The sequence below is a fragment of the Acipenser ruthenus genome, chromosome 24, assembly GCF_902713425.1.
Source record: "Acipenser ruthenus chromosome 24, fAciRut3.2 maternal haplotype, whole genome shotgun sequence".
Lineage (NCBI taxonomy): Eukaryota > Metazoa > Chordata > Actinopteri > Acipenseriformes > Acipenseridae > Acipenser > Acipenser ruthenus.
Genome location: NC_081212.1, coordinates 19,983,887 through 20,010,862, shown reverse-complemented (window position 1 = coordinate 20,010,862; position 26,976 = coordinate 19,983,887). Strand labels below are relative to the sequence as shown.

The 26,976-nt window shown below is 38.3% G+C and overlaps 1 protein-coding gene across 7 annotated transcripts in view; it reads left to right on the top strand.

Annotated features, from left to right (window-relative positions):
- LOC117428462 (OTU domain-containing protein 7A) overlaps positions 1 to 26,976 on the top strand; it is a 108,448-nt gene that overhangs the window by 21,480 nt on the left and 59,992 nt on the right. For 4 of the 7 annotated variants that reach the window (XM_058998610.1, XM_058998611.1, XM_058998608.1 and 1 more), the window contains exons 2-4: positions 13,549 to 13,673; positions 14,600 to 14,712; positions 25,809 to 25,925. The gene's annotated coding sequence lies outside the window, so the exon portion shown is untranslated. The remainder of the gene's footprint in view (positions 1 to 13,548; positions 13,674 to 14,599; positions 14,713 to 25,808; positions 25,926 to 26,976) is intronic. The other 3 variants (XM_058998612.1, XM_058998609.1, XM_058998607.1) reach the window with 1 other exon arrangement.

Below are 26,976 nucleotides of genomic sequence, written 5' to 3'. Positions count from 1 at the left end.
ATACTAAGCTGCAGTGTCAGTCCATTATCTCAGATGGCATATGACGTTTCAACTTCATATTTGCAAGGTTAAATATATCGTCCATGCTAAATGTGTTGTGGACTTTGACATTGACCTCTGAGTGACTTAAGCAGTCAGCAATATAGTCTTCATTGTAGAGGGCAGTTATACTCAAATGCATGCTTACATTGTCTGTTTTGTTCCATTGAAATGATTCACTGCAGAGGCTCATACACATTTCTGTACCAAATGCCGCCTCCTTTTATTTCTTTTTAATAGCAGCTGTCAGAAGATTTCATTATGTGTTGATTTGAATTGTGGTGGAGCTTTGACAAGTTTTCATTTTTCATAACTTTAACATTTTCTAATACAATGGAAATCTTTACTCACTGTTAATTGCATGCATCCATTGTTCTCACTTAGTACTCCTGTGTTAATAATAAAAAATAAATAGATTTTTCTGGTAATTTCAATTGCAGACAACCAAAACTTGCTACTTTAACTAACTAAACAGGATTTTTTGCTACTACTGTACCTGTAGTATCAAGTTATAAGTGACACCTGCCAGTGTAAACAAAAATAAACAAATAAAGTAGACGTCCTTTTTTACTACATACTGTTTTGGTTCATTTTTATTTTTTTACATTAAATACAAATACTGGGATTACCATGGCCTCATTAGCAACTAGATACTATAGATAATGTTAAAAACTTCAAGGTATGAATGTATAGGGTTGGTAGAAGCTCATAAAATCTCTATAATAAACCAAGTCAGGTTGTTGGTAGGCCAATCAGGTCCAGGTTAATGTAAACACAGTTTCATCTTTGGATCTCCAGACATTGTGCCAACTACAAATCCCCCAACACCCATTGCTTCTTGTGCACCGTTCCACCGTTCAAAATGGTATAATTGCACTTTATATGTCCCATCTCTGAACAGCTGATAGCACAGGCCCTTGCTGTGTACCCTAGAAAGTGACTGTGACTGTCAGGATCCATTTCTGCTATTTTGTATTGGTTTGCGTTGCATCTTTCTTTTGGGAGCTGTTTAGCTGAACCCCTCCCATATTTGTCCATGTGCGTCTGCTAAATCGAGTTATGCAACCAAAGAACATTGCGTCTGTGACGGGTCAGCTTTCTCTGGACGGGCTTGCACACCTGTCAATCAGCGTGTCTTGAATCACCTTCAGGGTTTAACCAGCCGTTACTGATTACCATGGCCAAGAAAACATCCCCCCATTTATTACTGAAGGAAGACTGTGAGCTGAACACAAAACAATGTGAATCTCAGAGAGAATGGCATGCACTGTACACAGTCTCATACAAAAGTTTACCATAGGAAAAGCATAGCGAAGTGTAATAAAGCATGGTAAAGCATAGATAACCCAGAAAAGTATTGCATAGTAAAGCATATTAATAAACATGGCAAACAACGTTAAACTATGGTAAATGCATAGTATAACCATGGGAAAAGTGCAAAATGACCATGCAAATTGACTGGTAAACTTTTATAAGGGACATGCTAAGTAAAAACTGGCTAGTGATAGATTTGAAGTAGCTTTGTACTGTAGTTACTACAGTAGCTGTAGTATGGCATGTGATTTGAGCTGCACATGAAGTAATGGGTCTGTATGGCCTCTTCTCAAATTCATCAGATGCCGTCCTCTAAAAAACGTGAATAGATACCAGGTTCTGACACTGAAAAGTGCCTTACCGTGCTATTCAATTTAAAATGTAGTTTAGCCTGCTGGGCACAGGACTTTGTCAGAGAACACTAGGAGGTTGTAAATGACAACATGGCTCAGAATGTAAAACAAAAAACTGTATATCAAAAAGTGTATTGCCATTGTATTGTATTTTTTTTTCCAAATGATGTTATGCTGATCCCATTTTAGAGGAATTTCACAGTAAACCTTTTTTGTTTTAAGAACCAGTTTTTTGTGTGTGTGTGCACGCGTGTCACAGAAGAGACAGAAGAAAACCTTTGCATTCACATACAGAGGATCCTCATGATAGTGTAATAATTGCTCATAAGTGCTTGGAAGGTTAAGATATTAGCAATCCATAACAGGGTTTGTCATCACCAGACTGTAAATTGTATTTGCTCTAACTGTGAATCATGCCACACCTGATCACAGCAGATACAAATGAATAACCTCTTTAGGATCTAATATTAAGGAGGCCACTCTGGAAACACAGGAATAGGTTTGCAATAAAACTAAACCATGTGAGGCCCATTCAGTAAAATGAATAGTCAGCAGGACCCAGCTTCACCAAAGAAATCTGATGTATTGAAACAATTGATGTGGCTTAATCCTGATGACCAAGCAGGTGAAGAAGGATCCTGAAAGAAATAGCTGAGATGTGCACATATGGCCATTGGTTAAACAGTTCATTATTTACAGTTTTGTGACCTACAGTTTGCTAACACTGTACTAGATGCTTGGAGAATATTGCAGTGTATTGCGCTTGTTAAGGGAGACTCTTATGTAGTAGCAGTAAAGATCAGTTCATGTGGATATACTTTAGTAGCACTTGTAGTAATAGTCCAGTACATGGTTTGACAGCTGGTACTGTTGCTTTTGGCATGAAAAGAAATGGTTAGGTACGCTTTCGCATTTAGGTTCAGCAAGACTATTTTTATAACCCTGTTTGACCTCTGCATAAAGGTTTTCTGCATGTCTGACCTAGTGGGGGATTAAATATCCCAGTGGGTTATAGCGGAGAGACTTGTACATATTTAGGTCATTTTTTGTATTACTTTGTGAGAACTGCATATCTAAATCTGATAAACATCATTGTGATTTTTATGAAGGTAAGTATGACTATTGTGTGCAATTTCAAATTCAGCCTAGTGCTTATGTGTCAATCGTACTGCAGGATAGTGAAATGCCCAAGACAGTTTTATGCAGAATCCTCTTGCCCCATTGTTAAATTCAGTGTCCCCTGCTTAAGACTGTTCACCATGTTTTTACAATGTAAACCTGCCTTTTTCCACATATAGGCATTTACACAGGTTGGGTGAAAAAATCCATATCCCTAAAAACAATGCAGCTAGGAAACTAGTGATGCTGCTGGTGATTTCTGTGGATTGTAGTACTATGGACTGCTTGACAAGCCCTGATCATAACGTTACCTTTTGAGATGGTGACCCTGGAACCGCCTGCTGATTTGGCATGGAACGACCCATAAATATCAAATTCAAGCATGTTGTATTGAAGTGCATTTTAAAGCACATGCATGCTGTAACGTCTAACTGCACAACTGTGCGTCAGTCTTGCTCATGTGAAATTAAGCAATCGACCAATATTAGTGTCCTACTGTTTAGTTTCTGAATAAAACAGAAAGGTTGAGCATGCATGAGGTGTAGGTTTGCATTCATAAAGGTAACCTGCTGAACACGAGATGTATTTCAGTATGGACATGATTTTCATTGAGTTTACCTGATAAGTAATTACAAGGAAGTTCACTTGACTCCACTAGTTTACAGTTCTATCCGTGAGAAAAATGATGCGCTGCAGAGCAGTATAAAGCAGGAACAGAAGACAAAATTGGAAACGGGACCAAATAGTAGCTGACCCCTTGTTTCATATCGGTGCTGGCATCACGTGCCACTGAGGGTCAGTGTGAAAGCAGCATGCTGCAGAGTGACAAACATACCATCGCTTTTCCTGATCTTCATGATCTTCTGTTGCTTCCAGCCAAGTTTCAGTGCTGTTTTACATTAAAGCTCACAACTTGTTCAGTCTGTCAACCTTTATTTCCAAGAATACTGTCTGACGAGGGAAGATTACTTTTTTTGTTAAGGCTAATATGAGGGGGCATCTTATTTTCCAAATGCACCATGTTACAGATCATTAAACGTATCGGGAAAGTTTCAAAGGAGACGGGCTCATTTTTGACATTGAGCAGTTATTGATGTCCTGATGTTTTCTCTTGAATTGAGGCATTCATTGCACTGTACAGTTCAGTATGTGACTGCAGTCTCTTAGTAGGACTGGCAGCATCTGTCTTGTATGAATTACTGCTACTATAGTGGTTTTCTTTGTAGGTGTCGATTTGATTTGAACACAACTTTTAGTGTGACTAATACTGAGGTATTTTATGCAAAGGTATAGTTCTTGCTTAACTATCGTTAACCAATTACTATTGGTTAAACAGCAGCCAGGACAGCACTAATCTGATGCCTTTTATTTTTTTGCATGTGACATCTTGATCCTAACAGAAATATTAAGAATGGGATTTCAGAAGTTGGGATAATAAAGCTGGCCCTGTGGAAGCTTGCCAATGTTCTTTCTGTGCAGATTCATTTTGAATTCAAATTTTGTAATTCACCACGTTTCTCTAGATGAATAGAGTGTGTGGGGTTTGTTTTAATGTTTAAGGCCACTGATAGTGGGCAAATTTAAAGAAAAAAAAAAAAAAGTCTGTTGTAACGAAGCAGTAGAAATGACATAATGGGTACCAAATTGGCTCACTTTGTAACAGCACAGTTGGTGGTCTGTCAGGGGTGCACAGATACACATCCTGGCTGTGCTCCTGTGGGTTAGGGAGACAAATCAGCAGGGACTGCTTCTCCAGAAAGGGGCCACCAGTTGGGCTGGCCTCTTTGAGGTAGAGGCAGTTGGAATGCACACAACCTTCAGTTCTCCCGAGCTGTTGAGGGGAATTCTGCGGTGAGGGAATTGGACATTCTAAATTGGGTAAGAAACAGGATAAAATAATACTAAAATTTTAAAAATAAACATTAAATGGCTATTTTTGCTCATAATATAGCTTCATCAGTACAGAAACGTGTGTGTGCATTAAAGATTCAGAACCCTTTGCTTTTCCTCACTGGAGACAAAGCCTCAGTGTTACAGTGATTTTTGTTAGGGCCAAAACAAACGGCTGTAGGAATTGCTTTGCATGGATGGCTGCATGTTTCAGAGTGATACTCACTTACATTTTATGACATGTCGAAACTAAACGGTATCCATGGATTCCACTACACTTTCTGAAAAATTCTTATCTCCAAGAACGTTATGAAAGCAATATTGCCTTGCTGCAAGGTACAAACTAATAAATATGATGTTCTAAAAGGAAATAATAAGCATAGAATACACCATTTACCTCTAATATTATATTATATTATATTATATTATATTATATTATATTGCCATATTTGTATTATAATTCTACTCCTATACAAATAACACTTCTCCAGAGTTGATTCTGTTCTATGTTCAACCCGGGTGTAACAACCCCTCAAGGGATCATCTGATAGTGGTCTTTTATTTAAGATTGGGAATATTTTACACAGGCTTTCATCATAGTGGTCAAAATAGACTTCTGTTATTGAGTGCAGATGTGACTGTAATGTCCTATTTAAAGAGAAAGTAGTTTCAGATGTCTTTGTAATTGCTCTTGCTATTCATTGTGTTTGCAATCCTGCAGAGGGCCTGGGTTCCTATATTGGGTTCTCATTTCTTCTCTATCAGTCTTTACCTGAGCTACCTTTCTCATTCCATTCAGGTCAGGTGACAATGCACTCTTTCAAAACTACTCTCCCTGTCTATGTAACTGTAGAGTAGGCAGGCTGGCAGAGTTGAACAGTAAGATTTTGAATGGGATGAGGAAGGTTGTTCAGTCCCAACTTCTCCGGTTCCCAAGTTCAAAGTTGGGTAAAGGCTGATGTAAAGAAAAGAAAATGACAAGAACTCAATTTTAGAGCAACAGAACCACTTAGAAGGGTTGCAAACACCATGCAATATTAAAGGAAATGCACAAACGCTATTGAAAATGACTTGAGAAGCTACTTACTGTACTGTAATCATTTGGGAATATCCTGTTATTTCACTGTTAGGAAGCAACTTAATAATGGTTTAGAAGTACGGAGGCTCTGGGAGTCTGGGATCCCGAGAGAAGTTTTCCGTTAATAAGTGAAGCACACTTTTGAACTTCTGCATTCTGCCCACCCTGCGGTTTGTATTGAAAATCTGCATTGTGGGCTCTGGAGCGTATTTGTGAGTCACCTTTATGTATAGCATTGCTATACTGTCAACACAGCTGACAAGTCTGAGCATTGTCTATTTCAGATGCTCCCATTCACCTCTTTCTGTACTGGGGGTAACCTTATTGTAAAAACCTACAGGGCTTTACATTAGCATCTGCCCTGGCACATCCCAGATGCAAAAGGCTTTACTTCTTTTAATGAACTATCTGGCATCCTTCTGAGCGCTGCAAAGCTGTCAAGATCAGCACAAACTAACCTGGGTTCCATTCGTGCTTGGGTTTGTCGGGCAGTAGAATGTGGAATGAGGTCTTTAAATCTGGTATAACTGTCATCTTCTGACGCAGATCATCCATATCGGGACTTGCTCATTCTTTCTGAAGTGCAAATATATATTTAACTGTCAGCAGGCATGCAAACGATGACAGCTTTTCTGTTTGTTTGTCAGAAAGTAAAGCATTTCCCCTGGATAATGAAGCTGCCCCATTGCCTCACTCATTTAATTTTCTTTCTGTGGTTATATGTTGTAGGGATATCCAGCACGTTTCTCGTTTCTTATCCCCTGAGGTAAGAATGTTTCCGGACTGAGATGCAGTGGATATAGACTGCCACTTTTTTATGACTTTTGATTGGATTTACATTGCCCTGGTGTGGTGCATGTTCTCCTAGTATACCTTGCCCTGAAAGACAGAACGAATGCTGTAGTTTACTTAAGCATTGTTGCAGATCAGGATCAATCCTGCACATGTACCCTGGTGGTGGTGGCTGCTTCCAAGATGATAGTTCTGGCAAGCAGCATGCCTGAATTGTGCAGACTGGTTTGAGGAGCATGACAGAGACTTCAGGCTTCTCCCATGGCCATCTCTAGATCTCAAAGTGAGCATGTCTGAGATTAATTTGAATGTCCAATTTGTCATCCTGATCAACTGCTTACCTCACCACCAGCACAGCAGTATTAAAATATTAGCGATTGAATGGATTAATGTCCCACAACACTCCTTCTAGCACCCTGTGGAGTCTGTACCACCTCCTCTCTAGGCTGTGATCAGGGTGGCTAGACATGAGGTAAGGTTATATTAAAAGAGGTCAGGCAGTGTATTTGTCACACTTGCATCTCAAAAACTGAAGCTACCTTTTTAGGTGTTTTTTTTTTTCTCAATTTTATTGGTATTATAAAAAAAAAAAAAAAGAACAAAAAATGGAGATGAACTATTGTACTTATCCAATTATGATCCAAATTCGTGACACTTCTTAGCTCAAGATCTCGACAGCATCACAAGGTAGGTAACCTACACGTCTGTAATTATGTGCTCTGCATTCTCAATAATTACTGTAAACTCATATTTTTTGTGTACGGTTTGTGTAAGGTATATGGTAAAACAGGATAACAAAATCAAAGCGGTGTTTGTGTTCCTAAGACTTAGCATTACTCGGATGGCACTGTGCGTTGTCAGAACTAGGTGCATTGTTTTTGGTGACGTGTCATTTTCAAAGGTCTGTTTTCCTGGCTGACAGACCAGAAGATGAGAGAAATGAGCTGACACATCAATCTCGAGTCTATCCAGGCTTGTATGCACACAATACAGAACAGCCTTTTCTGCAGTGTGCTGTCATTTATACACACACAGCAGATGCTCACTTTCAAACTATCTGAGTTAAGATCAGCTGGTTGGTCTCGCTGCAGTTACACTGCAGAACTTGTGAAAACAGTGGGATTCAAATAGACTTTCAGGACAGCAGTGTTTAGATCTTTAAATTAGACCCTGTAATGTTTTATTTTCCTGGGAACAGGACCTTATTAAGACCCTTTTGTATGTTAAAAAACAAACAGTCAGGTCATAAAGTAGAGTAATTGACTCCATTATTCCCAGACTCATAGTCCCTTTATCACTTAATAACATATTTTATGTTTAGCATTTTCCTCATTATTTTAAGCTGTCCGCCACATTAATTCTGCTATATAAGAGCATTATATAGCGCCAGCAGTTTGAGAGTAGTTCTTTAACATTATCTTTGTACCACTGTGGTGCCAGACAGAGTAGACAGCAGGAAAACAAGAAGCTCGCTTGGAATGAGTTTCTGGGAACTCAACTGGACGTTTTTTTATATTCACGGAGTTCAGACAGCATGTCTTCCTGTTTCCTCTTTAATATATGTAACTGAAAAGCTTGAGCCTGAGCCCGGGGGTCATCTCTGCACTCTGCTCTGCATCCTTGATGGAGAAATTGAGTCTTGAGTTATCAGATGGATCTGGCATCAGCTGATGAGGAAAATGCCTTGGAATGTGTTTGGCTGCCTGAATGTCAGTCTGCTCTCTGTCGGAACGAAACCCGCATGACCTCTTTTTGACTGGGGAGGGTGTCAGCACATGCAAGGGACCAGCTGACGGTGGAATACCATGAAATTCACAGATGGATGGTCAGTCTGTTTCTCTTCACATGGAAGTAGTTATGTTGTTTTTGCAGTTTTGTTGCCATGGGTAACAGCCCAATGTGGATTACCTGTGTTTCAGTAGCATGCTGGTTCAAGAAGTGTTCTGAAAAATACAATTAAGACAATAGACCCTACTGTCAGCTAAGCTTCAGTGCTGTGTGATGCACTGCCCCCTGCTGGTTAGCTGAGCTGTAACAGTTAAGAGGCTTGCTTGAGGAGTGAATGGACACCGGTTTGCTCCTATGCAGCCTCTTTACTGTTACATATATTTCAGGACAATAAGGAATAAAGAATATCCCCAGTGCACAGTGTAGGAGCCAGTGCATGTGTCTTTGTTTAACCACAAGTTATTGAACGTATCGGAATATGGAGATAGTGTGAGGTGCCTGTCTGCAGAAATACATACTTTTACATTTTTATATTTACATACTGTGGATGTAGGTTATGATTCTCTACTTTGTTGTGACATATAGTGGTTGCGTGTGTTGTATGTTGATATTGCGTCAGGTTAGCTCACATTATTGCATGCTGGGGAAAGATAAGGATGCTCTTTTAATTCGCGTGGATGTTACTGAGAATCTGGCAGGCCAACATCAAGTGACTTATTATTTCCGATTATATAAAGAGCCCTTACTTTCTAGAAAGTGAAACAGATGGCATGTCCCACAGTGTCCTCACACACTGTGTTGGTGGGCTGCTAGTCGCTGACCATTCTGTTTATTTCTAATAGGATTTGAACCAGTATGCATGTTTACACTTGATTTGATGTTTTGATTGTGTTAGCATTTCTGTGCTGTAGGCTGAGCTGTGCAGGGACTACGGTACAGGACCTTAAGTCCATGCCATTTCTTGCACTGTGGCTGTCTGCCACTGATCTCTCTCACTGTTAGCAAGAAGACACTGACAATATAAAAACAAAACAAATGTAAACCTGCAGTCTGTGTACTGTGATCTAAAACTATGTCAGTGCAAGCATATTAATGTTTGATGTGGAATGGTGAACACTTGGAAGACCAGAAGGTTGTCATCACAAAGTGAATTTCATCCAGCAATCTCCAGGGGACCACTTCTTTCAAACGGCCAGTTGGTAAGCATAGACAACAGAGAGTGTCCCAGACTAGATTCTGTAATATAGAAACTCTACCACAGTGCTGTGATGCATATGTAGAGCATTTCCTACTGTTTTTAACCCATTAAATACCACATTAATTTGTCTTTGAACAAGCAGTATTTATGTAATTTGATACAGTACATTACATTTAACTTTTGTGGTTAACAAAATTAATAAAGTTATCATAGCAATATAGTTAAAAATGCTCCAACAAATTACAATGTAACCTGTCCTTACATAATGGGTTAATTCATAAACAGTTTCAATTATTATTTTTGTTTTTATAATTACCATTTTCCTTTTGATATTTCCTTCAATTCAAAAGTGTTGTTTCTAGCTTTTAAAATGTATTGCACAATTTGTTCAGGCAGAAGCTGTAAGATTGTCTAGGCTGTTCAGATAATGGCAGGGTCTTAATTGCATTTGATGAAAGATTAGAAATGTGTTTTCCTAGATCTCCATTTTTAAACAGGCAAGTCCAAAAGTATGATTTAAAGCAGCCAAAATATATGAATTAAGATACTTTTAAACAATCTGTTCACACTAAGCCAGCCCTTATTTTGTATGCATTTGTTTAAAGTATAATATAAACATTTTATGGTTATCCACTAGTTTTCCACTGGTGATGACCCTAATTGTAATATTAGAGATTTGCATATACAGTAGCTAGATCACTGCTTTTCCAATAGGGATAAAACATACCAAGGACCTTCTTCAGCACAAGTTATATAACATATCATTATATGGGGGATAGGGAGGCTTTGTCTGACAGTCTTTCTGTATGTCATTGTTTGCGTATATATCTGTATTTATCTAAACTGTAAACTGTAGGGTTGTCCATCAAAGTTGTCCACTAGTATCTGCTCTGGTAGGTAGAAATTCTCCTACTTGTAATTGCAAATTCCAAAATCGAGGAAAATCAAATAAAACTTGTCCTGGAGCCGAACATTTCTGTAGGCGGCGCAGCTTCCTTGCATAGCTTCATAGAAAAGATGACTAGATTCCATCAAGTGCTGTAGCTTGTTCGATTGCATTAGTAGAGCTAAGAACACAAGTATATTTTGTTAATGGAAAAAGGTGGAGGTGGGTGAATGCTTGGTGAATCACTGTTTTTGGTGATCATCGTTTTCAACATTCTGACATTTTTAAAAAAGTATTTAAAGAATTCATTGTCTGAGTGTGTTTATTTCTGTGTGCGAGTACCACAGTACCTACGTCATACTGTATTGTTTAACTATATGAGAAGCTGTGGTAAGATTTACACTTCAGTGTAATTGGTATTTTAGCCCCAGCTAACAATAACCTGTTATAATTTGTCTTGCATACAGTACAGTTAATACTAGACTATTCTAAAATGGTATCAAAGTAAAAAGAAAAGTCAGTCATTGAGTGTGGCAGGCTGCTGTCCCTACACTGTCATTGGAAAAAAATGTTGTGACATTTGTGTATCCAAAAAAGAGCAATTTGGAATTCCAATGAAAGTGAATAGAGAGGGATTACAGGTATGTCTGTGTATGTTACTCGCAGGGATTACTTGTATGCTGTAAACTGCATTGTTAAAACTTGGTTTGTTAAAACCTAGAGCTGTATCTCAGTCTATTTAATAGCTAAGCCTTTTTAAAACACAGACCTGTTATTTCATAGTTTTATATGGGCAGCTGACATTTAAGTCTTTTGAAATGCTAAATGGCTCAGATGAATGGCGTCATTTGTTTATTTATATTTTCCTTCCTCATTTTGAAAAAAAAAACAAAAAAAAAAAAAAAAAACACACTGACATTTTGTTGCAATGGAAAAAAATGGTCATCCTCATTGGCAAACCTACAGTAGTCTGTGTTGTTGAGATGCTGGATTCATAACAAGTGCCTCTGAGCAATGGAATGTGTGCTGTTCGTGATATTCTTCCCACCTGCACCAGTGGGCCTAATAGGATGTGGTCAACAGTACATCTTCCAGCCAGGACTCAGTTTAGACTGTGTGACTCAACCCCCTGGCCACAAGTAGAGCTCAGGACCTCCTACATTCTCTTCATAACTTGGCCTATTTAGTTTTATTCTCACCACTGTCGGATTCATAGAGCTCTGGAAAAGTTTCCCCACTCGGATATATACCAAGTTAAATGAACACAGATTACACTTCAACTCCATGTGGCAACTCTCTGAACAACATGTGAATAACGTGTGATTACTTCCCCACCTTTAACCCTGTCTAGTAGTACAACAGGAAACGCAGAGACTGCACACAACATATACTGAACGTTCTTTCAGATGTAACTCAAGGAATCCGGGCAATCTGGCAGGAAGGCAGGGGATTTCTGGGAAGTGGACACTGACCGCCCAATATCAGGACTGTCCTGTTTAAGGCGGGATGGGTGGTCACCCTCCAGAAAAACCTGTCAAAATCTAAAAGACTAGATATTATTGAATGGATCTATTAAGTTAAAAACTTATTTGACAGATTTTCTGGTTAACGCAATATCAGCATTGTTTCCCTAAACCTGGCTAATCCTTAGATCGTTCTCCATTTACTCTGACCTGTAAACAAAGCGATATATAAACAAATCCTAGTGGAGCTCCTTATGAAAGTTTCCCACAATAAATTTGGTTAGACTATGAATTTACCAAACCATAGTTTAGCATGGGTTTACCTTGTTTTTTAATATGCATACCTCTCTGGGATTTAAAATGTTTCCCTTAAGGAATGCATTCTCATTGTTATTTTTACTTGGGCCTTGAGGCGTATTCTGGTCACAGCAGACTAATTAACACTTGATTTTCTCACGCCATTACTTGATGTTTAAAAATAAAGAGTCTTACATCAAACAGGCCTCAGATAAGCCTTTTCCAATAGGGATTTTTTTGCAAATTTATGCAAATTCTTTCCCTAACATGGTGTTCATATGATGTTTTTGCTTGAACCGAATTGTCACATTGCCAGTAAAAAAGTTGATTCAGCCTTTAGTACTGGACCTTAAGATAAATTGTTCAATAAAATCACCGACTAACATCCACGACACACATTAAAAGTTACGTGAATCAAGATATTACTATGGAGTCTTTTTTCTGTCATAAACTGGTTGATCCGTGGCTGTCCAATTTAGCATGGCCAGCAACCTCAAGGCTAAATTGAAGAAATCAAGTAATAAAATGACTGCCAACTGCTTGAAGATGAGGCTATGATAATGGTATGATGAAAATAATATGGTAATGCTTAAAACACAGCTGTTTATGATTGCTTTGGCTATAGTTGGTGGTTCATACCCAGGCTTTTCCTTTGGTGTGCCCAATATGGCTTTAAAAAGATGTTTTGCATATTTTGTGTAAAATTACTGTAACAAAAACACCATTTGAGAGAGAAAAAAAATTGTGCTTTTTTTTTTTTTTTTTTTAAATAACCTCCCACTGCTGCAATTTATCTATTCAGAGATACCAGGGTGTTTAGTAAGCTGGGGTCTGAGTGAGGAAAATGGGCAATCCAATCCCCACCCCTAGTCTTGCTGTAAATCATTTGTTGTTTCCAAACTTCTGAACACAATTGTAATTCTATTTTAATGTAAACTGAACAAGGTGGGACACTGTACTGTAGCTTTAAGGACACTGGACCAGAGCCTGAAAATGTGCATTCATCAATAGAGATTGTACTGGCCTTGCCTAATTTGGTAATGCTCTAATTGTTGTTTGCCACAAAGTACTAAGTATATAACCCCCTTGATAACAGTACTATACATGCATCCAAGCAGAAACCTTCTTTTGTCAAGTATGTTGCAGTACCAAATATGTAAAAACTGACATTGCATGCTTTTTCAGTCTTGCTGTTTTCATTATAGAACTAACTGACAGTCCAGCAGCAGAACAAATGAACAAATAGAAGCTGGAGTATTGACTGCTTTGCCTGTAAAAGTATTTGTTCCAAACATTGAATTGACTTGGTATAGATCATTTTAAAAATATAATTTTAAATAAGAAGCTTCCTATTTTTAATGTGTTTTTTTTTTCATCTTTTCTCCATCTAGTTCTGCGATACTTCAGAGATTTTGTCAGGCAGCAGGATTTGATTTTGATATCGTGGGAGCTCCGAGGAATTGCATTATGTCTGTGTGAAGAACCGGCAAAGCTGTCCTCGAGATTAACACTCATGGTAAGTTAAGAAGATGTTTTGATATTATACAGTACTATTATTAGCTGAGCAGCAATTCTGAGTGCTTCAAGCCTCAACAAAAAACAGGACTACATTAACTGCTTAGTTAGTAACGTTATGCTACCTACACCCTCAATTGCCAAATGAAGTTCATTAATGAAATGGCTACAGGTGTGCTACAACTAATCACTTCATTACTGCTTGGTTCCATATTATTGGATTGTACTTAAAAATAATGTAATACTTTGTGTTAACTCATAGAAATTTATGAGAATAAACCATTGCAAAATATTTACAAAATGATTGATAGAGAATGTGTGTTTTTTTATTTAACTTTAAAATGCGGTTTACAGGTACGATTGTGAAAGGAATTGTGTGACCACAATAAAAGGGTAATACAGGCAACATTCACACTGAAAACTATGCAAATATTATCAATGTAGATTTCTGCAACATCACTAGCATAGCAGTAACAACTTAGGAGTATGGTATCCTATAATACCTTTTGTTAAGGGTTGGACCAGGATTTTAGATTTGGGGTCAATTATCCTCTTCACACAGAGCACACAACAATAGTTATTTCTGCAAAAAAAAAAAAAAAAAAAGAACTACACACAGAACTCTTCAAAATAGACAAATAGGCCTCTGCCCTGCCCACATCCTCCCCCTACTCTGCCACTATACGAGATTGCTGCAAATTCAGGAATTGTGTTATCGGAATTAAAAGGTTAAACAAATGAAATGTCCAAGTTCAAGCTGAGCAGTGCTTTCTACTTTAGGAGCGGCACCATCCATAATACATGATGAACTGGATTTGTAATACCAAATCTGTTTTTGTAGGCCTACATGATTTCACCTTTGGTGTTAAACAGTGACGTGCATGCTGATGCAGCAGCACTACGTCTCCATTTCTGTTATCTTTGCAGTTACGAGTCAGCATGCTGGATTGCAAAGCCAGGTGCAGTGGTAAGCCTAGATGTACAGCAGCAAGCAGAACTCATCTGTAGAGGACAACTGACCGCACCCGACTCCTCTTTTGGTAATTTGATGTTGTGGGTCTGTAGAACGCTTTAACAAATAGAGCATTGTAAAAGTTTCAATTTTTTACCGTGGCACTGCAGGAACATAAATGTTCTGATTGTGTTTTATACTAAAAGGTTAGTAAACAATACCTGGAGACAACCATCTCTCCCTTGCATGTATAAAAACCATGACCATGTTGACTTTTTTTTGTTTTGTTACTCCAGAAGTGATGTATTTGGTAGAGAAATGACTTCCACAGCTAGTATTAGTTGATTCAGGGTTTAGCTCAGATAGGCCCTCAATATCGTATTTAATCCTAGTGGGAAAACGACGTAAGAGATTCTGTAATATTATTGCAGAAGGGTGTTAAAAATAAATATCTGAGAATATATGAGTTTTACTCATCACATTTACAGAAAGTAATAAAAATGCTGGATATTTTTTTGTTGTTGTTGTTTAGGATGTGGTTTTCATTTCTAAATGTTATAAAAATTCAAATTTTAGAAGTTCTAAAGGAAACTGTAAAGAGCGAACGACTTTAGATAATGATGTTTACAGGAATATTTATGATTTAAAAATAACAGCTGTGGTACAAGAAAAAGACGAGAGTGCACGCCAATGGTGTTGGGGCCAATCAGAGTGAGCCTGCAATGCTTTCGAAGATATTTGTGTGCACTAAGACATCAATTAAACATATCAACAGTGAAATTGTGTGTATTCAAGAGATAAGTACAGGGCGCATTGAGTGTATGAGGAGATTGTAATGTTCCGTGTGGATACAATTTGAGACCGATTCGAGGATCGTATACTAGCGAGACTGTGTCTTTCCTTGTATACTGTGTCTTTCCTTGTTTTGAAGATCCTGTTTTATTAATAAAAAAGTTAAGTGCATCCACCCTGAGTTTAATTGTAACTGCTGTTGTGCTGTCAATGGACTCTTTCTGACTTCTGTTTATCCAAACTGTACTGTACCATTACAGGATGACAGGATTTGGAATCCCAATGAATAGCAGAGATTCCACTTGTCTTAACGTTTTTGATTGGCTACAGCTTCTTTTTTTATGTCATAGTAGCAGAAACAAAAGTTGTCATTTTTTTAAGGCATACATTTGAACTATAAACCACCAGCAACCTACATAGAACATGGTGTGACATGCTTCTCACACCTCTGTGTAAATGAGCTGTCCCTCACATGATTAATTTGTTATACACCCATCCCTGGAACGTATTCTGTAATGTATAAAGGCTTCATGTTACATTCAGTGACATTATCCAACAGACTGTGATAAAGGCTACTCAGCTGGCAGGTGCTTCTGTATCCAAAAACTTGGTATGTGTTCCTTTCCAAAGTTGAAATTTGTTCTTTCAGTAGAATATTTAACCACTTGTGCATGACCAACGATTCTTAATGTACCCAGAACACCTTCGAGCATCACTAGAGGATTTCAGATGATTATGCTGTCCTGGGAAAAGTTTCTATCCCAAAAGGGGGTTTGCACGAACCACTGATTGCATAGCACTATGGAACGCCTGAATCACTGATTGCATAGCACTATGGAACACCTGAATCACTGATTGCATAGCACCATGGATCGCCTGAATCACTGATTGCATAGCACCATGGATCGCCTGAATCACTGATTGCATAGCACCGTGGAACGCCTGAATCACTGATTGCATAGCACCGTGGAACGCCTGAATCACTGATTGCATAGCACCATGGAATGCCTGAATCACTGATTGCATAGCACCATGGAACGCCTGAACCACTGATTGCATAGCACCATGGAACGCCTGAATCACTGATTGCATAGCACCGTGGAAGCCATTGCACGTTTCTTTCACTTCGTCTTCCTCTTCTTTTTATTCTTTTGTGGATATGATTGTTGGACCAGATGGCTTATCAGCACAGGGCCTTTCAACACATGTTAAGTTTGTGCTTAAAAAAGCATCAATTTGCATTTGGCTTTGCAGTATTGCAGCTGATTTCACGCTTTGTCATGCTCTCAGAAGAAAATGGAGCAGGTTTAAAGTAGATTTTTAAAAGGGAAGTGTCGTTTAAAGTCATATTTATCTTCCCTGGTTAGCTATGCACTTTGTTTCTATCTTGGTGGGCCTCTCACATTTTTCAGTTTGTTCAAACATATGTACAACCCCCAGTGAGTCCTCACTCGCTGCCATGAGCGTTGGTTTCTCCTTCCCAGAATACTGCTTGGAAATGATGTAGTGCGGTCTAGAGTACACCTCGCATTATTCAATCTGTACCCCAAACATGGACTAACCATCGGACGAATTGGAAAAACCATTGTAGATTTTGAAAAAAGTATTACCAGCATTCGACATACACCTCGATAATCAGTCACATTTTGCAAATATTCATTTTAGAGTACAGGAGCTTTTTTTTTTTTTTTGCAGGTAAGATTTGAGAGAGCCAGTTTCAGACTATTAGTTCAGGATCAATATTTAACTTATTTTTTACCTAAACAATATGTTTTTTTTTATTTTTTTGATTGTCAGGCTTCTGAAGTATTTTCAGAACAGGTTTTTATTTATTTTACTTGTTTTTCTTTTCTTTGGTGCTTGTGAATTTAGTGTTCATGTAATGTGAGAAACAGGTAGGTAGGCACCTTGCTGGCAGACACCATGAGAGCTTCCCCTCTTCCCCTCGTCCCCTCACAGCACGCCTCAATTCTGACCTCAACACACCTTGCCATTCAGTCCTGGAACTCACTCGAGCAGAGACTGCCAATTGCACTACGTTGTGTGGTGGGCTTAACCTCCAAAAAAGAAAGGCTGGTGACTTGCCTGCTGCCTGGTAAACATCTTCAGCAATGGAGATAATGCTGGCACCAGTATGTCCTTCTAACAATTCAGGATACATCTTAGAAACCAATGTAACCTGATAAGGGCGCTACTTATCACAAGTTGTCATGGCTACTCAAATCTAGGTAATGATGACCCAGTTCAGTGCATGTGGGGCAGACAGATGTGTCGGGATGTGGGAGAGTTACCTTCTACTGAGCATGTAACTTAGTGTGACCTTGTTGGATATTAAAAACACCAGTACACCTGTGACCTCTGCTAGAATAGCACCAGCAACATGCGCAACGTATGTTCAAGGCTCGGTATACCTTCAGCATTAAGCGTGTGTTTGTTTAATATAGATGCAGTGCTCAGACAAGGGTTTTCTTAGTGGGTGTTGGCCCCCCAGTGTTCATCTATAGTAATATGATCTGAACCAGCTAACCACTAAACACACGATTTCTTTCATAGTTCTGCTTCAGCCTGCATGACTCGCATATACTGAATATTTTTAGACCACTGACTATGAGTTATTGGGTGGCCAGAAGCCTAACCATACTGCCAAACAGATATAGTCATAACCTATTTCCTGCTGGAGGGTCTGTAAACATTAGTGGCAAGTCAGAACAATCCATTTAACAAAGATCTCTGCTTTGCAAGCGTGAACGTTAATCTCAGCACAAGCTAGATTATCATACTGTATTATGCTTTTGTTTCATATCTTAAAATACACTACTAGCTTTTGTTATTCTGAAAGCCTGGGTCAGCACAGTCATTGAACATGCTTCTGTACAGCATTATAGTATTGTAAATTTGAATAAGGTACTGTAGCTCATCAAGAATAATGCCCTACATGCTTTGGGTTCTTTAAAAGATCTCTAAAGTGGACAGGACTAGTCGTTTGTCTAGGTATACTGTTAGATTTAAAATTACTGTCAGATTAAAAAACTTAACCAACATGTATTGGCATGTATGTATGTCTTATTTTGATTGTATGTGTTTAATTGTTGTTTCACACACATTTCTTAGAGACTTCAGTGCAGATTGGGACATGCAAATGTATCGCCAAGGTGGTGATTCTTAGCAGTTAACACTTATTCTATTTTCTCTTCAGAATTACACCATCGTTCATTCCTTATGTGTTAGATTTGTTCCCACCTGACTTAATGAAATGTATTCATAGGGGTAGCAGCATTGGCAGGTTCACAGTAAATCAAATATTATCTTCTTCTTTATTATTATTAATGCATTGTTTTTCTTTATCAGATGATTCCATCTTAGCTTCATTAGCTAAATAAGTTGACTCCTTTTGTAATATAAACACATTAAATTAACATTCATCCAAGCATGCACATTCCTCTTCATGCAAGCATTTTGAATGTTAAAATAATTCTTTTTTAATCGAATTTCAATGAGAAACTATTTCAAATTAATTTTGGCTTGCATTTAAACCCAGACTGAGACCAGTCAGAAGAAAATTATGACAAAGAGAAAATCACATAACACGAATAATCCTAAAGTGCTAGGTTATCCTTTTTCTTATTTCTTCAGTGTTCCTTTCTATGCAGTGCACTTTTTCATGACTGTGTTTCCTGTTTTGACTTATGTTGGTGTGCGCTGTTCTATCCCACCCTACTTTCCTGTCACATAACTAGTAAACCATTCTTCTGTAAGATTTTAGGAATTATGTTGCATAAACCAGACATTACATATTTAGAGGTACAGAGATTAAAATGAGGATTAATTACTAAAAAAGAAATGCATCTGAAAAAAAAAAAGTTAATTACTGAGAAAATATGTCTTTTTTTTTTTTTTTTAGGGAGGAACCAGCATATCAAATATGTCCCTTAAAGCTAAGGCCTTCTGAGAGTTTTATTAACATCATGCTGTTGGTGTTGTCTAAAGTTCTCCACTGTCAAGCACTGCCTGTTTTAATTGGTTTGAGAGAGAGTAACATGATTATTCAAGGCCTGCGGTAGGACCAACGTGGAACACATTCTCAGTTACAGAGGTGATGAGGTACAGTTAGAAGACTTTTTGAAAGTTAAGAACTATTTGGAAGGGGGGGGGGAGGAGGTGTTGGCTAGATTAGGAGCCTTGTTGACCTAGATTTAGTCAGAACATTGGTACGAACACTGCAATTTGCATGTGCCAGAAGCCAAAATTAAATATAATTTAAAACCTTTTTTTTTTTTTTTTTTTTAGCATGGAGCAGACCAGCCACATGAAAATATAAATATAAATAAGTTGGTAACCTGGCAGAGCTATTTGTTGATATAGTGTAGCTATTATAAATCATGAAGAACCAATGACAAGGATTTGCAAAAGCAATTAAAGGCATTTTAAAGTATATTAAAATGAAGTATCTTAAAAATCAAAAATTGTTTTTTGTATTACAAAAAAAAAAATCTGATTAAACCCAATTTCTTTTTTTTTTTTAAACTTGAAAACAGCAAGTAAAACCAGAATCATAACATTCAGATAAACATCATACCACTTCCTGTCGCCACATAATGGATCTGTTTGCAGATTAACAGATTACAACTCTTCCTAGAAATCCTCATTGTAATGCATCTTAAGTTGATTCATATCTTACTATTAAATATATCACTGATATCTTCAATGCAAAGATAATCGCATGCTGGTCGTTGAAGGGGTTTGGGGGTATTTAATCCCCCAGAATTACCACTGGGCTACCCTCTGTAAACTGGTGTTTCAAGTATAGCATATCTCAAGTAACAGATTGTGCAGTTTGGCGCAGTCATGGTCTGACAAGGTCTGATGCCTCTTAAGGCAGGGAGCTGCTGCTCTCCCCTCTGGAAAAACCATCATCATCACAGAGTCGGAATACGCTGGGGAGCTGGCAGCATTCCAAGTGGCGACTGGTCGAGATGCGCACATTCATTCTGCAATACAAAATAAACCACCTGATAATTAACTGCAAAAAACGGAGTGGGTGTTGGTGAGAATTCCTTTTTTTTCTTAACTCTTTCTCGTGATCTGACTGGTGGAACATGTTCATTATTAGTTAATTAAAGGTATTTTTTTTCTTTTACTTTGTAATGCCTTTCAGGCAAGGATACAGTATATAGGTCTGATTTGCATTTAGCAAGGTCCATGCCTGTTCCCAAGTGCACTTCATACTGTGTATATTATTCAACATAGAGTACTGCAGCTCTTCACTCTTTTTATAACAATGGATGGAATTCATTTGCAGAAAAGGTCAGGTTAGAGTGCAGGCCAGTTGTACTTTTAACATTGGAGATTCTTGTGTTTTGTTTTGTAATTTTTTTTTCAAAATATGTTCATGTTTTGTCACCTAAAACAATTAGAACTGTTAGATACCCAGTAAAAATGTATGAATCTGAAAGAGTTTTTATTATTAAAAAGGTCCATTGGCTAAACTGGATTTCTACAGTTTCTGACAAACAAAAATGAATACTGTAAATATTTGGTCTTTAAAAGACAACAATGTATGACGTACAAAAGTGGGTTCTGAACCTCAAGTATATTTTAACTTAAAAGGCAACAACTCCAAGAAATGAGTCATTAGTTTTTGAAGCTGTGGATTTAACTCTCATCCTACAAGGTAAAACAATAAGAAACACAAGTGTTGATTTAATCAATCTTTACCCAGCTGGGAATAGTCACAGCTGGATTTTATTAGAGCATTTTACAGAACCATGCAATCCTCTTGCACGGCACCAACAACCTGTTTTTATGGGTAATCCCAGAATAAACAAGTATAGGTGGTTAATGCATGCAGGGTGATTCCCCAGTGCTGTAAAATATTCCAACAAGGGGTCCCCGAGTAGCTCACCTGGTAGCAGTGTGGTGCGAAGGGGGAGTCATACAGCACAGGTTCACGTCCTGGCTGTGCGAAGTAGGCCTGTCTTTGCTGGGGGCTGAAGGGAGTGTTGCATTGGTATTTGCGCTCCAGTGGGTTAGGGAGGTAAAACCGGCAGGGACTGTTTCTCCTCATCGCTCTCTAGAGCGAACCCTGCTGGCCAGGCGCCCAGTAAGCTCAGAGCGGACAGCTGCAGGGCTGGCCTTTGTCCTCCAGAGGTTGGTAGCTCGCTGACATCCACTCTCAAATTCTTGGGTGATAAAGAAAGCTGGCTTGGTCGTGGGATTGGAGGATGGCCATTGAATCTTCGGGTCTCCTGAGCCATGAGGAGAAAAGCGATTGGGCATTCCAAATTGGGAGAAAATCAGAGGGGAAAATTATAATTGGACACACTAAATTAAATTTTTTTTTTTTTTTTTTTTTTAAATATTCCACTACAATCCAGCTGTGGTTTATCTTCGGTGGGGTACAGGTAGATCAAATCAACCTCTAAGTTTTGGCTATAATAGTGACAAGGCCATTTCATTTACATTTCTTTTAAGAAAGTCTGTCCCCCATTTTGCCATAACGATTTACTCTTTTTCAGTTAGCAGCGAAGAAATTTGAAGTTCTAATCCTTTGTTAATAAGCTTTGAGCAGTCATCACGGTAATGGAGCTCTAGATTAAGTAACGTGACCCCTCAGAATGTTGATGGGAGCTCAGCCAACAGTTAACTACAAGCACCTTTCATTAATAATGGTTAGAGCGGTTCTGTAATGGGGTATTTGTGTTTACACAGAACAGCGAATCTAAAAGGGAGTTGCTGTTGGTTTTGAGTAATGTAGAATTACTGTACGAGTGGTTGTTTACCAATGGGGGGTTCCATTTTTTAATTTATTTTTAAAATTTTGTGGTTGTACGTCTGACAAAAAAAAAGTACAGACTGACAACCATACATTGTATAATCTAAATAAAAGTCATACAATTGCTTACTGGCATTAAACGTGCAAATACCACATCAGGGAGTACATAGAGTTAATACAGCTTTAAAATACCAGCTTGATATTGCAGTGACGGTATTCTAAGAAAATGGGGACACCAAAAAGTGTGCTAAACGGGTCACACGAAACTAGGGATTCCAAGGGCTTGCAATGGATCGCCCAGAGCACTTCAGCCCTGCAGAGACCACTTGAAATTGTAGTTAGCTGTGCATAATGAATGGAAAAATAAATTACAACAATCTGTGTGTTTTAAAAGAGCATGCATTTTATATACTGTACCTGTACTGTATACTATTTTACACAGAGCTATATACATAACCTGTTGACAGTTATTGTAACACAAAAAATCCACAAATGCACTTAGATTTGTTTATATATATACAGTATATATATATATTTCTACAGAAGTGTTGCACTTCCTTGGTCATTTCATCTGGAGGGCAAAATTGTCCCCACCCCTGCAAATTTGAATCCTAGCAGGTTTTTTTTTTTAATTTGGGGGGGGGGGGGGGGGATGGGGTCTGGGGTCTGTAGTGGCTTGTGAAAGAAGGGTTCTGTTTTTACTTTGTAAATTTTTAGTTCTTCGCTTTGTTAGCAGCTCTGAAGTACTGTCTTGTGTTCACAGAGTGCTTTGAGGTTAGCTAGAGCGTGGGTGGCAACAATTCCGGATCTCCTGTACAGTCTGTAGCACAGCCTCAAAGCATCCAATTATGGCAATAATTTGCCTCAACTTCAGCCTTGTAGAGCCTACTGTGGAGAGAATTTGATCTGAATTGTAAAACCAGTTCAAATAATAGTCTTGAGTAGAGTGTTTCCCCATTGAGATACGCACTGCAGGATGTCCTCTTAACATTGTTAACGTGAAACAGTTGAAATGACTTTACTTGCTACAGTGTATTATTATGGTAGCTAGTTACTGAACAGCCTGTTCCTTCTGGTTTTATAGTCTTTAGTCTGGTCCAGCTATTGTATTTTCTATAGCACTGCTACCCTGTTTTTTATACTTTGTGCATTGTAGCATTGCTTGCTGTGTTGCTCCCTTCTCCCGAAAGACTCATACGCTTGTATAGTTTGAACTTCTGTTATGCGACATGCACAAAGTTAATTCTGCTGGAGTGTTTTTAGTTTATTACCTGCCCTACAGTATAAAGCCTTTAATAATACATTTACATTATATATGGAATAAGAAGTGCCTGGTTACCAAGGGAATATTTACATGTGGCCAGCACTAGTGAAGACAAGACAAAGGTGAGTGTTTGCACTGCTCAGGTGTAATCATTCCCAAGACAAAGGCGAGTGTTTGCACTGCTCAGGTGTAATCATTCCCAAGGTCACCAGGTAATGCAACTCGATTGTTTAATTTTTGCAAAGCTTTTGGCATTAAAGTTTAGGGTTCTTTCTAACCAGTTCTTTCTAACCAGTTCTTTCCATGTGTTGTGAGCTCATCAATGGCTAGTCCTGCGCAGGTACAGCAGCCTCCTCGGCTTAAAGGAGGCGGTGCAGCGGGACGGAGGTAGAACTTTACCAACAGATCCCAAAATGTGCTTGAACTGAACCGCGGGACTTAAGATGCTACCAATTCAACTGTGATGCAAGTTTTGTCCGGGGCCGTCCTATAACTGCACTACTGCAATTCAACATTTAGCAGTATGGTTGAGAATATATTGACACGGTTTGGGTTGGATTTGTGCTTTTCTTGCATAGTCTGTGTGTGCTCAGATTGGCTGAAACAACCTTGAGCATTGTATAAACATGTATATTAAGCTGTTAATAAAGTACTTGCATATAGTACTTTGGGCATTAGGGGTGTTTTTTGCCTCACAGTATGAAAATCCTGTTGTCATGGATTCCAAGCTACTATTGGCCCATAAACTACAGTATTAGAAGCTTTATGGGTAGGGTACACTTGCAAAAGGGCAATCCTATGGCAGTACCACTCCACCATTGTCACAGCATTCTTTATTGTATACTGTAATGACATCATTTAACATTAGCATGGTATGCTGTCTGCCAGTATTGCTTTCCCAGCCCTGTGTGTGTGGTTGTAGTTGGGATTATTTGTTCCTGACTAAAAACCTGCCCACTGTTTCCTCCCTCACTCATGAATCATGCAGACTTCATTTTTCCACTTGTTTTTATTGTAGATATTTCTATTTCTTAAGCATTAAGCAAGACTTGAACACTTTTTAATGTGGAAGATGCAATACATTCACTATATTTCAATTTCATGGCACAGTGTGTTTTCTGATTTAATGTTCTAATTAAGTTTTTTCATTGATTCAATTTATGTATATTTCTATATAGTTTAATTAGATTTCCCCTTGATTCATTTGGAAGTGAATTGTAGTTAAAATATATATATATATATATATATATATATATATATATATATATCATCTAGATCAGCAGTTAATCTGTTACCATATAAAAGTAATCCAGTTGTTCAATATCCATAAAAAAAATGTATTGCATGTTGCATAATGGCTGCTAAACCAGTTCTAATACGATTCAAGTCCTAATTTTTTTATTTTTCATCTATTTATATTTAACATCTCAGAAAGGTCCTTTAAGAGATTGTTGCTAGCAAAAGAATTCCAAAAATCTGGTGTGCACTTCCATTCGTTTTATAGGTCTGAAACGTGCAGCTTCGAAAGACACACATGTTACAGTAGACATGTATGCCCACTACTGCATTAGGTTAAAGCAATCTAGGTTTGTAAACCATCATTTCAGAAAGTGTTGGAGTTCCTTGGTCATTCACCCACCTCTTTAAAAGCTTCTTTCCTGGCATTGCCAACTAGCTGCTTCCCCTAATAACTGACATGCTTTCAGCCACAAACATGTAGAGGCCCAGAGGTGAAGTGAAGTGCACGTTTAATAGATGCCCTAAGAGCAAGGCATGCCATCTTAGAACTATCTTTAACCTAATGTAGAAACAGATGTTTTAAAATGAAAATACATGTCTGCTGTCACATGTGTTTCTTACAAAACTGCACATTTGAGACCTACGTATTATTATTAATATTTCTTTTTTTTTTAGCACAAATCACTTTATCATTAGTGCTTTGTGAATATTTAGGCAGCACATCGATCTGTTCTGATTCATAGTGCTGCATTGTTACTGTGCACATGAATGTACACAGTGAGTTTGGAGAGTTGAATTCGCACACACACAATGTGTAATCCAGTGAGATGAGGAAGACAGAACCTGCTTTTTAGCAGCAGGGTGCTTGTAAGAAATACCAGATTTTTTAAAAGGTGATATGCAAATACCTGGACTGTATTCCTAATAAATTAATATACATTTTTTTAAAGTTAACTGCAAATTTACCAAATCCATGTGTGTGCGTGGGTCTGTATGATTATGAAAAAGAAAAAAGCATCAGGAATCAAGAGCAACACACCACGTGTATGAACTACAGCACTGTATCTGCTCAGTTGATATACAGCAGTTGGACACAATACCTCTCTTTGTCTTGCAGGTCTCATAAATAGGGGTCAGCTTCATTACCTGCCTCCCCTGCCTTGGAGACTGTGAAGCATGTCGAATACCAGGGGGCTTCCTCAATGAAACCACAGTGAAGAGAACAAAATAAAAAGTAAGTAATGCTCAAGGTCCATTGTGACATTTTAATAATGTTGCAATGTTACTTTTGGAACGGGCAAGTTCCTGTATAAAGCAAAGGTCACGGAATTACCATTACACTGCATGTGTGTACAGGCCCTCATTGATACTCCTTTCCAGTTGGTGTCTGTGGCGATCATGCCCCCATGCATGGATGTTGGAAAATCAGGACCCCCTTTTCAAGCCTAGACTGAATGTCAGATATGTGCATATTACCTTGACCTGACACCTCACACGATACCTGATTTACATTAGTTATTTTGTTAGGCATTATTTCAGTTTGGGGAAGTTTAAAAGATACCCAGAAATCCTGCAGGATTGTGGCTTTCCAGGTCCAGGGTTGTCCACCCCTGTTCTGTAGGATTGAGTGCTGTATGATATAAGCTGGTTTGGGACTTGTGTCATGAGAGGCTTTGATGCTGCTTTGCTCTTGAATAACGTTATACCAGATTGTAGTGAGTGCCCTACCCCATAATGCACTGCGACCTAAAAAATTAATCAGGGTTAAAATGTCGCTGGCATTTCACATTAGAATGTTAGGAGGTTCCGCAATTCCTTCACATGAAGGTCATGAAACCAGGCACTATTTGAATGATGTTTCATTGGTGGAGTTGTGTCTTCTGGTTGCCAGATGTACGAATGTCTCAACTGGGGTAGAAGTAAGTTCAGCACAGTGTGTTTGTTTGCTGTTCTTCCTTTACACTGGCAGTGTCTTGTTCCTTGTCACAGTATTTCCTTTGTAACTGACTGACTGGTATAAAGTTGGTGGTTAATTTCAGTTCATGGTTTAGTTGCTCATAGTGTTCATGTAAAGCAGGATTAAGGGATGCCAGTGCGTCCCATCATCATACCAGAGTTTAGTTGCACTCTACATTAAGTGTCATCAGCAATACATTTACAGCTGGTTATGATGTAATGACTCTTGATGATTTTTCCTAAATTGGGGTTATGACTATATATCCAGAAAATTATAATTCTGCCATGTTTAGTATTTCCTTGGACATACACATTGTGTTTCGTTTGGC